The sequence below is a fragment of the Cydia pomonella genome, chromosome 20, assembly GCF_033807575.1.
Source record: "Cydia pomonella isolate Wapato2018A chromosome 20, ilCydPomo1, whole genome shotgun sequence".
In the NCBI taxonomy this organism is placed as follows: Eukaryota; Metazoa; Arthropoda; class Insecta; order Lepidoptera; family Tortricidae; genus Cydia; species Cydia pomonella.
Window position 1 is genome coordinate 862,418 of NC_084722.1, and position 13,081 is coordinate 875,498.

Genomic DNA, 13,081 nt, shown 5'->3' on the forward strand with positions numbered 1-13,081 from the left:
AGATTTATTATTTTAAAATGAATAAAACCATTTACTTAAACATGAAAATACATACCAAAATATATCTAAACATAAAACTAATTAAAAACTAAAAGGTACCATACGATTTGTGAAAATAAAAAAAAATAAAAAACTTAAATATAAATATAAACTAAATATGTATAAAATAACTACCTACCTATTGGCTACCGGGCCGCCCCCGATGCAAAGGTGTCCATCACGCTCGCTGCATTGCCGCGTTGGATTGCGATGGATAGCCCAGGCATAGCATCAGGAAAACCCCAGAGCGGGGGTCAAATTAAATAGGGTTAAAGGACAATGGGCACTTTTGTATGGGGAGTGTCCCATGGATGTATACTGTTGAGACATATGTCGTTTTAAAGCTCTTAATCGTAGTATTATTTTATTGTATGGCACCAACCTTAGACCACTTGCAGGGACCGAGCTATATAAAAAAAGAAGTTGCGCATATAAGCAGTTATATTTCCTTATACGCGGGATATAAAAAGTTTTAGCGTATTTTATTCGAAAGAATATAAAAAATGCTTTATGTTTTTTGTATCAACACCAATGATAAAGTATTTAAAGGGACACAATGAACAGTTTTAAAAAATCGTCATTCTAAAAATTACTTGATACACAGCGAAATAAGAGTGTATACAAATGCCATGCATATCATGTGAAAAGTATTTTTATAAGCTATTTTTCGTATAATATAACTGGGGTCAAATCGTTGCAGGGACCAAAATAAAACCATTTAATGAGTTAATTAATTGTAGTTAATTACGCCTTAACTTTTCTACTCAACGCCAGATGTCGCTCTAAAGCAAAATTCTACTTGACGTAAAACATTTATACATCGCGGTAATCTCGTCAGTCTTACTCCATCATTTTAAAAAGTATAGACTAGTTTATGGATTTCTAAAGTTATGTCAAGATGACTCTGAATGTAATATTGTCAACAATAATTGTCAAAACACGCAATTTAAAATATTCAACATTGTAATTACGAAATAGTATATTTCTAATACGCTATAATTTTCTCCAATCGAAAGGCACTCCATTCCATTGATCTCAGAGAGTATGCTCCTTGATGATCTTCACTATTCATGGGGTAGGTAAGATCAAAGTATTATTTTTTCTCGTATAGCTGCTATATAGCGTTCGACTCCATGGAAAATAAAGGCTCCAAATTATATAAAAAATGTAGCATATATACCAAGTGCAATTTAGATAGTATTCCAGAAAAAAATGCGCCAATGTAAATGCTGAAAAGTTTCCTATCGTATTGTCGAACAAATTCATATCTACTTCTGATCTACGCGACCTTAGAAGTTTGGATTGTCCTACCTAATCATTTTACATTTTATTGTTTTCAGAACAAGAATTATTTTACTTCCCACTGTCTATGTAAGGGGACTTAGAGCGGATTCATACTTTACTATACGTGTCGTGTCGAATGATAGTCCCTATGTCAGTTTCTCCAATTCTATTTTGCGTAGGATAAGTTAAAAAAATAATTAAAAATATGTGTTACCGTATTTTTATTCGTGAAATGTTACCTATATTTCTAAGTTAATGATTGTACTATACTTCCAAAAATATGTCTGACAAACATTTTATATGAAAGCCATTTTTCCATGTAAAAATGAACTGTTATAGGGACCATCTTTTGAAATTATGATAATTTATTCATATTTTAATGTACTCGGGTAGGTAATATTGCAGGCATTATATCAGCACCAAATAAATGCTGTGAACCAGATATATATTAAGTGGCGAATAACGTTTCCAAATCGTTTCTTTTGACATATTTTTCTTTTTTTTTGCTCTTTTTTTCACGACCGGTTTGGCCTAGTAAGTCGATGATCCTGGGTTTGAATCCCGGTAAGGGCATTTATTTGTGTGATGAGCACAGATATTTGTTCCTGAGTCATGGATGTTTTCTATGTGTTTAAGTATTTGTATATTATATATTCCGTCGACCGATCGGGCGCCCCAGGTACCGCTGGTGTGATATCGTGGAGGCGGACCTGCGTCGGCTGAATGCCAATTCATGGCAGGAAACCGCGCTGGATCGGGACAGGTGGCGTTCTCTCGTTTCGGAGGCCAAGATTCTTTTTGGATCGCTGAGCCAAAGCAGTTAGTTAGTTATATTATATATTATTATGTCGTTGTATGAGTACCCACAAAACAAGCCTTCTCGGCTTGCCGTGGGACTCAGTTAATTTGTGTAAGAATGTCCCTATAATATTGATTTATTGTTATTATTATTGTATGTCCGGTAACAGAACTCCCCAGGAGCACTCGGGTGTGTAAGGTCGCTACTCCCCAACTTATTATAATTGTTATTACTTTCAGCATTTTTAAGTTGTTCATCGGACACTGAGGCCATTGAAGTTTCAAGCTGGCGGCATCAAAATGGAGTACCTAGGTACTGTTTCAAATAAATGGGTGGTAAGTAAGTACATTTGGTGAAGTGGAACTGCTGATGTTGATCAGAAACGGAACTCTTCCACGCGCGTGATTTGTCTTCTTTGTTAAGTTTGTAGCGAGTAAGTTTCAAGTACCAAGGTTTTTAGGAACCTTTGTGTCAAGGTAAAGGTCTGACGATGGGTTCCATGAGGAAGCGAGGGAACACCTCAAATCTTATAGGCATATAGTCATTTTGGATTTTCATCAATACCTTAAGCTTTTTCATTCCCACAAGTGGCATTTAATGAAGTGGAACTACTGATGTTGACCAAAACGGAACTCTTGAACGCGCGAGATTTTTCTTCTTTGTTTTTTTTTTATGATATAAGAGGCAAACGAGCAGACGTCACACCTGATGGTAAACGATTACCGCCGCCCATGGACACCTGCTAAACCATAGGGGTTGTAAGTTCGGTGCTGGCCTTTAAGATTGGAATACGCTGTTTTCTTAAAGTTTTAAATGTCGTATTGGTCCGGAAATACCGCAGGCAACAGATCATTTCATAGTTTAGCTGTATGAGGCAGGAAGTTTCTAGAGAAATGCACAGTTGAGGACTGCCAACCATCTAAGTGGTGAAAATAAAAATGTTGTAGCGTAGAGCGATGACGAAAAGAGGCGGCAAGGATTAATCCGAGCAATTCGATGGAACACTCGCCGTAATAGATTTGTCCTGATAAGTTTGTAGAAAGTAAGGTTGTTAAGAAACATCTGTGTCTAGATCCAGGTCTGATAGATACCTCAAACCTTATAGAAATACATATAGTTTTTTTGGATTTACATCAATATCTTTGGGCGTTTTATTAAAAAAAAGCTACATTTAATCAAGTGGAACTGCTGATATGTTCCAGAACGGAACTTTTCAACGCACACGTTTTGTATTCTTTATTAAGCTTGTAGTGAGTAAGGTTCTTAAGGTGTACTTAATACATCAATGTCCAGTTCTGATGATGGGTTTCATGAAGAATCGAGGGAATTCCTAAAATCTTTTAGGCATACATGTAATAATTTCTGGGATTTTATTTACATATCAAGCATTATTATTAAAAAAGTGTCATTTGACTAAAAGTAACAGCTGATGTTGACCAGAATGGAACTCACCAACTCGCGCGCGATTTGTTTTATTAGTTAAGTTTGTAGCAAGTAAGTTTTAAGTATTAAGGTTTCTAGGAACATTTGTGTCAAGGTAAAGGTCTGATGATGGGTCCCATGAAGAATCGAGGGAATTTCTTAAATGCTATAGGCATATATGTAGTACTTATTGGATTTTCATCAACATATTATCAACTTTTATTCACAAAAGTGACATATGATGATGTGGAACTACTGATGTTGACCAGAACGGAACTCCAACGCGTGCAATTTTTCTTCGTTAAGTTTGTAGCAAGTAAGGTTCTTAAGAAACATTTTTGTCAAAGTACAGTTCTGATGATGGGTTTCATGAAGAATCGAGGGAATTCCTAAAATCTTATAGGCATACATGTAATAATTTCTGGGATTTTATTTACATATCAAGCATTTTTATTAAAAAATTGTCATTTGACTAAGTGTAACAGCTGATGTTGACCAGAATGGAACTCGCCAACTCGCGCGCGATTTGTTTTATTAGTTAAGTTTGTAGCAAGTAAGTTTTAAGTACTAAGGTTTTTAGGAACATTCGTGTCAAGGTAAAGGTCTGATGATGGGTCTCATGAAGAATCGAGGGAATTTCTTAAATGTTATAGGTATATATATAGTACTTATTGGATTTTCATCAACATATTATCAAGTCTTATTCACAAAAGTGACATTTGATGATGTGGAACTACTGATGTTGACCAAAACGGAACTCCAACGCGCGCAATTTTTCTTCGTTGTTAAGTTTGTAGCGAGTAATCAGTAAGGTTCTCAAGAAAAAATTTTGTCGAAGTACAGTTCTGATGATGTGTTTCATGAGAAAGCGAGGGAACTCCTCATTCTCCTCAATTCTTATAGGCATATAGTCATTTTGGATTTTCATCAATATCTTTAGCTTTTTTTATTCACATTAGTGGCATTTGATGAAGTGGAACTAGTGATGTTGACTAAAACGGAACTCTTCAACGCGTGAGATTTTTTCTTTTTTTGTTTGTTGTGATATAAGAAGCAAACTAGCAGACGAATCAACTGATGGTAAGCAATTACCGCTGGCCATGGACATCTGTTACACCATAGGGATTGTAAGTGCGGTGCCGGCATTTAAGATAGGAACACGCTCTTTCCTTAAAGTTTGAAAGATCGTATTGGGCCGGAAATACCGCATGCGACAGATCAATTCATAGTTTAGCTGTATGAGGCAGGAAGTTTCTAGAGAAATGCACAGTTGAGGATTGCCAACCATCTAAGTGGTGAAGATATAAATGATGTAGCGTAAAGCGGTGACGGAAAGAGGCGGCAGAGTTTAATCCGAACAATTCCTCGGAACTTTTAAGTTTGTAGAAAGTAAGGTTCTTAAGAAATATCTGTGCTAGACACCAGTGTCTAGTGTCTAGGTCTGATGATGAACACCTCAAACCTTATAGAAATACATATAGTTTTTTTTTTCATCAATATCTCTAGGTGTTTTATTTAAAAAAAGTTATATTTGATCAAGTGGAACTGCTGATGTTGTCCAGAACGGAACTTTTTAACGCACGCGTTTTGTATTCTTTATTAAGCTTGTAGCGAGTAACGTTCTTAAGGTGTATTTATATCAATGTTCAGTTCTGATGATGGGTTTCATAAATAATCGAGGGAATTCCTGACATCTTATAATTTCTGGATTTTTATTTACATATCAAGCATTTTTATTAAAAAGTGACATTTGACGAAATGCAACAGCTGATGCTGGCCAAAATGGAACTCGCCAATTCGCGTGCGATATGTTTTATTTGTTTATTTTGTAGCAAGTAAAGTTCTTGAAGACATTTGTGTCATAAGGTCTAGTTATGAGGATGGGTTCCATGAGAAATCGAAGAAATTCCTCAAATCTTATAGGCATACAATACATACAGTAATGTTTGGATTTTTATTTAAACAAGTTAGTGATATTGACCAGAACGGAACTCTTCAACGCGCGCGATTCTTATTCTTTGTTAAGTTTGTAGCAAGCTAGGTTCTTAGGAAACATTTGTGTCAAGGTCCAGTTATGATGATGGATTCAATGAGGAATTGAGGATTTTAAATCGATTTGAATTCACAATTGGGAGGAATTGAGTGTTTTAGTAATTTTCGTCAACATATCAAGTTTTTTTTATTTGAACAAGTGACATTTGATGAAGTGAAACTGCTGATATTGAGCAAAATGGAACTCTTCAACGACAAGTATTTTACCTTAGGCGTGTTTTTTATTTTATTTCGTTTATAGCATGTAAGGCTTTTAAGGAACATTTGTGTCAAGGTCCAGTTCTGATGATAGGTTCTACGAGAAACCGAAGGAGCTTCTCATATTGTATAGGATAGGCATACATATAGTCATTTTAGGATTTTCATCAATATTACAAGCATTTTTACTCAATAAAGTGACATTTGTTGAAGTAGAATTGCTGATGAAGAACGGAACACCTCAACGACTTCCAGATTCTTTATTTTTATTACTCTTCTTTCTTTTTCATTATTCTTAGAACAGGTATTTCTACTAAGTGAACCGAACTGCTACTATTAAAAGTAGGTAGGTAGGTTAAATAGGTTAAAACTGTAAGGATTATTATGTATAAGTAGTCTTTCTTTTAATTAAACATAGGTAAGTAATTCTATTTAAGTATAAGTGTCTTTAAAAAAAACATCAATCGACTCTTATCTGTCACTAGTTCCAGTTTCAGAGTATAAAATCCGGGTACACAGCCACGGCCAGCCGGGTAGCCAGACAGTTCGAATACGGACAAGTTATTGTGAATAAAAAATCTTATCGTCTTGCAAAAGTTATTGTCATAAATGTATAGGTTTCGAATACATGAATATAAAGTTAAAATGCTGGTAATTGTATTAGTTTTTATCATTAACCATTTTATATCCCAACAAAACTGTTACCCTTACAAAAATAAAATGCTTTCATTACCTAATGTAGGTTACGTTACGTAATAAATAAATAAATAGGTAGGGACAATCTTACACAGATTGGCCCCAAGCTAATCAAAGCTTATACTATGGGTACTAGGCGACGTTAAACATACTTATTTAGATAAATATATATTTACGTATATACATAGAAAACACGCATGCCTTAGGAACAAATATCTGTATTCATCACACAAAGAAATGCCCTTACGTGATTCAAACTCGGGACCATCGGCTTCATACTTCATAGGCAGGGTAAAGGTAAAGATAATTAGGTAAAGACAATGAATAATTAAACGTATTATAAATTGACACCAATATCCATCAAATAGTATAACTAGGTATGCTAAGAGCGGGCTTCAGGCCATTACGTCGCACCTTTAGAATTAAACTAATTTGACTCAAAAAGTACGACTACTTTATATATGTAGTTTGGTAGAACAGTAAGAACTCACTATATGTGTCTCTTTTTCATGCGGTGAAATCCCCCCACCCGGAAAGGGTAGCGACGCCCATTTTATCGACTCTCGAGTCGACTCCAATCTGATACTAATAGTAAGTAAGTACTTACTTAGTAAGCAAATTGTAGTAGTCATCCCTTCTTAGTAAAAGGAAAGTATTGTAAAGATACTATTTTTTAACCGACTTCAAAAACTTTCTGAACCAATGTTGAAAATTAGTTATCGTTTGAAAGTGGGTATATAGTTCCAAGATGGTCCTATTTTTGACAAAACCACGAGGAATTAAGGGAACTCCCCAAATCTTATAGGCGTTTTTTAGTTTCATCAATAGACCAGGCATTGCCATTCAAAAAAGTGCTATTTGAAGAAGTGGAACTTCTGATCAGGACCAGAAAATAACTCTTTAACGATGCGTATTTCACGCGAGACGATTTGTCTTCTTTGTTATGTTTGTAAAGAAGCTACTTGCTTAACGAGGTTTAAGGAATATTTGTGTAAAGGTCTAGCTTACATCATGGGTTCCATGAGGAATTGAGGCAACCTCTCAATTCTTGATGGAACGTAAAACTGTTTATTGACATAATTGTCGATAGGTATCCCATCTGCTCTAATTTACCCCACTTGACGGTACTTACATGAAAAAAAAACTTCTCTTAGAAATAGAAAACCGACTTCAAACATAGGTATTAGAAAACAATACAAAAACTGTTATTGTATTTTCAGAAACCATACGGAAATAATGAGGATGCATCGACATAAGAAGAATCGAACATGGGCAAGATAAAGTTCAAGAAAAAAGCAAATATAATGTGTACTTGTGTGTAGTCAAAGAAAGTTGAAAAATAAAGCATAATTAATGGCCATAGAATACAGAACCGATACACGAACATTAAGACTATTAAAAATAGACATATAGGTTGATCGTACTACTCGTACTAATGTATTTCTTTTGTTCAATTATATTATTGCATTAAAGTTAGATTCTCTAGATATATATTATTCATAGGTTCTGTATTCTATACGAATTGTTTCAGTGTAATTATTGTACTAAATACCGTTGACCGCCTGTCAACAGTATTTATTTCTACATTACTATCACAGAAGATTTTAGGCCCTACAGTAGTTTTTGAATTAGTATTTACTATGGACAAATATAGCGAAATGTGAGTTTTTACCTAAAATATCAATCTTTTGTGAACGTGGTGTAGAGTATATACCGCCTAAGACTGAAGTAGCTACGCGGGCAACGTTTTCAAAATATAATCGTGTTCATGGTCGGCCCATGGTAAAAATAATTAGGTACACGTAGACCCGCTAAATAAACCCCGTGGACCCACCAGGAGAACATATTGGAGAGACTAGAGATAATACACCGCTTTAAGGGCGGTCGCACTCGGCATTGACATCTGTCGTCTAGATGGCGGGTGGACCTCAGCGAATTTCAAAGAAATATTTATAAACATCCAATGACGTCCGGCTCGGACACCAGATCTTCAATCTCCTGATTCCTGTGGAGTCTCCAGGTTCCATCCTCTCCACGTGTGTCCTAGGATTTTTCGCGCTGCCAGACTCCGATGACTCAGGCACGTAGTCCAGATGGGTGAGGATCGTGCAGCCTGGAGGGCGTACTCTGAAGTTCCAAATGGCCGAAGACCGTCTAGACATCCTAGGTAGGTCCCGCTGGAGAGATGAAATGCAAAAAGACCTTAGCGAACTCGGCGCCGTCGACTAGATGGAAACGGTTTTGGACAGAGAAGCATGGCGGTCTTTGGTGTCGGAGGCCAAGATCCATTTCGGGTCGCTGCGCCATAGCAGTAAGTAAGTATTTATAAACATACTGTACCTTCTGTGTACCTAACCCAAAACGAGATATTTAAGAAAAAGTCCACCCGCCATTCTGACGTCAGGATTGCGGTTGGACCTATGAAATCTTGCATTATACCGCACTAAAAGTATGCAGTTATATGGTACAGTCGCCATCAGATATATCGGAGTGGCCGAGGTGCTCAAAGATCTCTAAACACGCACTCTAACCTCTTGACAGTAGAGGCATGTTCAGATATTCGTGGGTACCTTGGCCGCTCCGATATATATGATGGTGACTGTACCTTCAGTGTACCTCTGTAAATAGAAATAGAAACCGGTGTACCTCTCCCCAAAACAAGCTAGGCTAAGCTCATGCACAATATAACTGCATACTTTTAGTGCGGTATAATGCAAGATTTCATAGGTCCACCCGCCATCCTGACGTCAGGTTGGCGGGTGGACCGTTTTGTAAAATATCTCGTTTTGGGGAAAGGTACACTGGTTTATATTAAAGGTACACTGAGGTACACACAAGGTACAATATGTTTATAAATATTTCTTTGAAATTCGCTGAGGTCCACCGCCATCCTGACGCTTACCATATATCTAAGGACCGACCTTAGGGGCAATAACGATAGTGCTAGTTCAGTTGTGTCATTCACAAATTCGAGCCAATCGTGCTGTCTAACGCAACTAGATGCGATCAATCGCGTGCATAATGCGAACTCATCAACCAATCACGTTGTGGTACTTGTGGCGTTAGACTGCACGATTGGCTCAAACTCGTGTGCGTAACACCGCTGTACTGGCCCCATTCTTATTGCCCGTAAGGCCCGTCCTCAGATATATTATGTCAACGACACAGTCGCGATTTTAAAAAATCACATCGCTTCTGCTACCAAATTGTTGAGCATAACGTTTTCCTATCCATAGGTTCCATCTGTCCAGTAGGATCCACCATCTCGATCCACCAGATTGAAGAGATTGTTACTTAACTGATGGATCGAACGATGGATGGATGAAACCTACTGAATAGAGCGGGTCGATTGGATATAACAAAGTACGCTTATATGAAACGCTACTCCGGTGTGCGAGTGAGACAGTCAGGCCAATTTGAACTTGCATTTGACAGAAAACTGACTCCATCAAACGCTACCAGTTCCATTGCCGGCCTCTTCGCTGCCTTCTATAGTGGTTCAATCTTACCTTGCTTATGAATAAAAAGGGGCGTGCACACCGATATTAGAGTAATATTGGAATTATATCAGTTAGTTGCGGGCGTCTCGCTCGCACAAATACATGCGTATAAGTGCGAAATGAACACACGAATGACAGCTAACTGGTATCATTCCAATATTATTCTAAAATTGGTTTAATGTCAGTTGCACTTTCGAATTGGCCTACATAGCAATTTCCTTAGCCTGCACACCGGATCGGCGTGTGGGCCGGCATCTAGCTAATGTAAAGCCACCTCATTAGGTGCTTTTAGCCTTTTGAACGGCAAGAACACCTAAAGATGTGGTGAGAGAAAGCCGCGCGTCCCTCATGCACTGCACTAGCTTTACAGCTTGCATTGCGACCAATGTATGCCGCTCACCGCCCCGCCGGTCGCGTGGGTCCAATCCACGGCCCTAGAAGACGTACTTTACATATAAACAAGAGCACGCGAGCATTTTGCGAGTTGTGTATGTGTACTTGTGTTATCTAGGCGCACAAACGGTTACAATAACAAGAAGTGTACACCGCGTGTGCAGTCCAACACGGGAGCACGGGTGCGATTCGAAAATAACGCGCTAGCGACGCATTACGACATTGATATTTTACCCTTTGAACGCCATAACAAAAACGTTACTCACATGCCAAGGTCACGGGCGCAAGTGAGCTTGAAAGTGCATGAGTATTACATTAGGGACTTTGACAGCGATTATAACAACTATAATCATTAATGTGTTCATGGCCCTTAAATCATGTCTAGTGACGGCGCCTTTAGGTGTTCTTGACGTTCAAAAGGTTAAGGGCGTTTGCTAGCTGGCGCTAGTGCACGGAGCGGGCAAACACGCGCAGGTGCCTTTGTAAGTAAAATCAGTCGCACGCGTCCGCGCCAGTTAGCGTTGCTCATACTGTAAGAGCTCGTTCCCACTATGTCGGATGTCGTGGCGATTTTTAATCGTACGTTCCACTGGCAGAACATTTTATATGAAGCTGTTCACACTCGTCCGACAACGATTTTGTGTCGGATACGACATAAAATGTCGTGCGTTTTGCCAGCCCTCCCAGCCCGGAAAAAAAACGTGTCGTGTCTCGCTCGCGTACGAGTGAATATAGCGCTGTTCACATTTTGTCGGATGTCGGAACGATTTCGCCCGCGCGGCACCCCCTCACACACCCTCGCGTCGCTGCCGCGTCGTTGCGATCGCTTCTTAATTCAGCTATCAAATTCTGAAATATTCATAAGGTAAATCTTTCCCTGAGAATTGGGTGTACCCAATATCTCCTTTTTTTTTACTGCCTCTAATCGTTTCTTTCGCAAATAATACAAAACCACAAACATTTCGTCGACGTTCATCTTGTACTAAGCCTCGCTACCCACTCGAAAAATACACGCCAGCTGCGATCGTGCACGACAGACGACTAGTGGGAACAGTACCGCCGACACCCGATTGAAATCCGGATCCGACATCCGACATAGTGAGAACAGCGGCAACGACACACGATTAAAAATCGCCACGACATCCGACATAGTGGGAACGAGCTCTAAGCCGCACGCCCGCTCCATGCACACGCGCGACGTTGCGGACGCCCTATGCCCTAAACCTTACTTGAAAGTGTGAAGGTTACTCTGACAGCGGCTATATCAGCTATAATGTATTTATGACGCTTTGAGCATAGCTAGTTACGACGCCTTAAGGTATTCTTGGCGTTCAAAAGGTTAAGGGCGTTTGCTAGCTGGCGCGAGTGCACGGAGCGGGTGCACGTGCGCGGGTGCCTTTGTAGGTAAAATTCGTCGCACGCGTCCGCGCCAGCTAGCGTCGCCAGTTACTGTTTTTCGTTAACCCGCTTCAGCTAGCAAACTAATCGCAAATGGTCCGAGATTGGCGCAATAACCATGCATTCCCTTATCTGGATCTGGATGCACCTATTCACCAACGCTTGCTTTAAAGTAACTTGTCGACTCGTCCTGATAATATTTGTGCGACCGTGAAGAAAATCTATGCCGTCACTTATTTTTCAATGTATATGAAATAAAGATGTTAAATGTATTCAAAAGTTTTTATTTAATAAAGTATGTATAAGTGCTCTGTGCATCCGCACCAGCTAGCGGTGCCCTTAGCAAACCAATCGCAAATGGTCCGAGATTGGCGCAATAACCATGCATTCTCTTATCTGGATCTGGATGCACCTATTCACCAATGCTTGCTTTAAATTAACTTGTCGACTCATCCTGCTAATATTTGTGCGACCGTGAAGAAAATGTATGCCGTCAGTTATTTTTCAATTTATATGAAATAAAGGTGTTAAATGTATTCAAAAGTTTTTATTTCATATGTAGGTATATATAATGGAACGAAATACAGCTACTATCTTAGCTTGGCAAGCAGTTAAGAGTCGCTGATGCTTTTATTGTATTCACTGCGTTAATTTTAGGTTTAAGATTCTTTATTCTCACTAAGAATTTAACAATTCACTTACATGAGAACTTAAAACTACACAATTTAATCCTGCTTCATATGGCAAACGAAGGAAACGTTGCTTTGAACCGCGACGCAATCTCAAATGTTTCACTTTTACACAATTTTCCTGCAGAGAGACAAAACAAGTATGTACATAGTACCTTTTTACGATTTATTTTATCGTAACATATAAACTTAGATTTATTTTCTTGCTGCTAATTATGGTACTCCAACTACTCCATAAATACATTTACTTACCTACTTATTGCTTAGGAATCTTATTTCATGTTTAAGGTGGTTCGATTAGGTTACCCAAAGCTTAAACCTCACTAGATAGCGCCACAATTGCAAATTTTGAGTTTTAATTTTTTTGTGGAGTAGTCTTGGTATTTCTATACTGTAAATTATATTTAGCGCACTCATTAAATAAATATTGAACTATTACAACAAACATTGAACACTTCATTGTACAAAAACTACCCCTTAATGTCGACAGAATGTTTCTTGACTCTATTTCTAAGTATCTCTCACACATTCAAACAGTCTTACTGGGATCCTTGTAGTAGACAATTTGGCACAGCGTGAGTAGGCTTCAATAGCGTTGCGGTATGTACGTG

At 38.4% G+C, this 13,081-nt stretch overlaps 2 long non-coding RNA genes across 2 annotated transcripts; both read left to right on the top strand.

Moving 5' to 3' along the window:
* The first annotated feature begins 6,769 nt into the window (after window positions 1–6,769).
* LOC133528739 (uncharacterized) lies at window positions 6,770–7,984 on the top strand. Its single transcript, XR_009801047.1, has 2 exons — window positions 6,770–7,081; window positions 7,711–7,984. It is a non-coding gene; the product is annotated as an uncharacterized LOC133528739 (long non-coding RNA).
* Window positions 7,985–10,061: 2,077 nt separating this feature from the next.
* LOC133528737 (uncharacterized) lies at window positions 10,062–12,053 on the top strand. The gene is made up of 2 exons (XR_009801045.1): window positions 10,062–11,767; window positions 11,817–12,053. It is a non-coding gene; the product is annotated as an uncharacterized LOC133528737 (long non-coding RNA).
* The last annotated feature ends 1,028 nt before the right edge of the window (window positions 12,054–13,081 follow it).